We start from the raw sequence: 2,369 nt of genomic DNA on the forward strand, positions 1-2,369 counted from the left end.
AAGGATTATATTCATATAATATTCCTATAACTTAAAGTACAACTATTCAGAGAAATATCTTGCTTTCAGAAGTACTTAGAACTCTGTCCCCCCTTACCCTCACAGTTTTAGTAAAGTTTTCTCTACCATTAGGGGTACTTTGTCAGAAAAGTTTGAGAAGCTAGATCTACAGCATCTCTGACAAGAAGCTTTCCAGTCTCTATTTGAACATTTCAAACGATGGGTGAGCTTTCACCTCCAAAAAGCAAAGCACTGCATTGTTAAAAAAAACAAAAACAAAAAAACCTTTAAGGATGGGCTGGCTGCCTTACCTGCTCAGGCTTCTGCCTTCATGTACTACTGCGCTTGCCCATGCCAGCACACACACACACACACACACATGCTCTCCCCTCCCCCATTCCGGATTAGTCTCTTTTTCCAGTTTAAGTCTATTTTTTTTCTTGAAGCATAACAAGAGCAGCCTAAGCAACCTCGGCACCAAAACTCTTCAAATATTCACTCTCCTTCTGCCCGACTTTCTCACTGGAAAGGAGGTTGGTAAGACGAGGTCAAAGGTACAGTGACCTGGACGTACTTCCGCTTCCTGAACTCAAGAGAGTACGGCACACGCGCGCCCTGGGTCAGTAAGGTTGACTTCCGCTCCCCTCGTGCTCTGAGAGCTGAATCACGGAGCGCGCCCAAGGATTCGATCATAGTGCAGAGGACCGGTATGACTCCAGTGGGTAAAGCTTTTAGAAATGAACAAGGATGTGTTGAAGATGTTTTTTGGGACTTTCAGATAAACATCTTAGGTGAAAAGGATGATACCCCAGTACATTTCTGTGACAAATGCTAATTGCCAATTAAAATCGATGGGCAGATGATTCCATGCAAGCATGCTTTTTGCTATGCCTGTGCTATTTTACATGGAAAAGAAGGCAGTAAGATGTTCCCAGGCTGTAGTAATCCTGTGGAACGAATTGAGAAGCACACGCAAGATTCTCTCTTTACATGTGGCACTGTTCAAGGATGCAAGAGACCGTGTTTGTCTCACAGAGACTTAAAGGCTCATATCAACCATGGCCATACAAGAGCTGAAAATTCTGTTGCCCATACTCAACTTGAAAATGTTCATTCTGCATGTTGTCCCACCACCGACTGAAATCTGATCTTATAACGCCGCCAGATGAGCATCATATGAACCATATTCCGCCAAAGCAATACCTTATGATACTACTACCTCCTTTGCAAAGTGTTCGCACAAGCCATATAATCTGCCACAAGAAGATATTAGTGCTCCTCCAGCAGAGTTCACTGTCCATGAATTCACCTCTATATTTTTCAGTGAGTCAGGAAGCTGAGTCAGAAAACCTTTACATTTCAACAAGAAAACATAGCAATTTAGTAACTGTCCCTATTCAGAATGACTCAAATTCAGGTACTTGAGAACCACTACCTCTTGCCTCTGCAATTGCTCACCATCATCCTGAATATCAGGGTCAACCAGTGGTTTTGAACTCTCATGGAACTATGCCTCCACAGCAATATTTTACCACGCTACCTCCTCTGCAATCAATAAGTCATCAAAGGCCACATCCTTCCCAGACCACAGGTACTTTTCACTTGATTCATAGCCACGCTTCAGGTGCATCAGTGACTTCTACTCCACCACCCTCTCCATAGACCTATTATTGCTCAGATGCCACCTTATATGAAATATCTTCCACCAGGACCTACCTCACCTCAACAGGGTAATCCACCTGTAAGTACACATACTTCTCACCATTATAATGCTCACTCTTTACCCCAGTTTACTGAAGATCAAGGAACTCTGGGCACTCCATTTATGTAACTAGGGAAAATAAGTCATGTTATATGGCCTGCACCCAGAGGACCACCCATTCCTCCAGGAAAGCAGCATCTTCCTTTCTCAAACCTCACTTCTTGGACTACACTTCCCAGATCAGACAAGATATAAACCATATGACCAGTAGTAATAGTAAATATTTTTAAACAGAAGATATGATGAGGGGAAAAAAAGTATTGTCAACCTTCTCATTAAGCTTTGACCATTTGGGGAAGGAAAAGCACCTCTTACAGAAGTGGCTATAAAACATTTAAAGTCTTGTCTCTTAAAATGGTTTTAAACCTTGATCTTGGGAGTGATTTTAAGTACTTTACTACAGTGCAGATAAGTGGCTCAGTTGAGATTAACTATGCTTTAACAACTTGGTTCCTCTAGTATGGTAAATTGATCCCAGAAGTGACCATTTGCAATATTATATCCTGGGTGGGGACTGTGTTCTGCTTTCAAAAGTGTTGTTTTTATTAAATCTTGTGATACATTTACAAGTTTTTCTTGTGATACATTTTGTTAACCTGGGTAAAAA

The 2,369-nt window shown here is 41.6% G+C and overlaps 1 pseudogene; it reads left to right on the forward strand.

Moving 5' to 3' along the window:
- Positions 1-219: 219 nt before the first annotated feature.
- Positions 220-1,973, forward strand: LOC101324841 (E3 ubiquitin-protein ligase Hakai pseudogene; annotated as a pseudogene).
- Positions 1,974-2,369: the final 396 nt, after the last annotated feature.

This window comes from Tursiops truncatus, chromosome X, assembly GCF_011762595.2.
Source record: "Tursiops truncatus isolate mTurTru1 chromosome X, mTurTru1.mat.Y, whole genome shotgun sequence".
NCBI lineage: Eukaryota > Metazoa > Chordata > Mammalia > Artiodactyla > Delphinidae > Tursiops > Tursiops truncatus.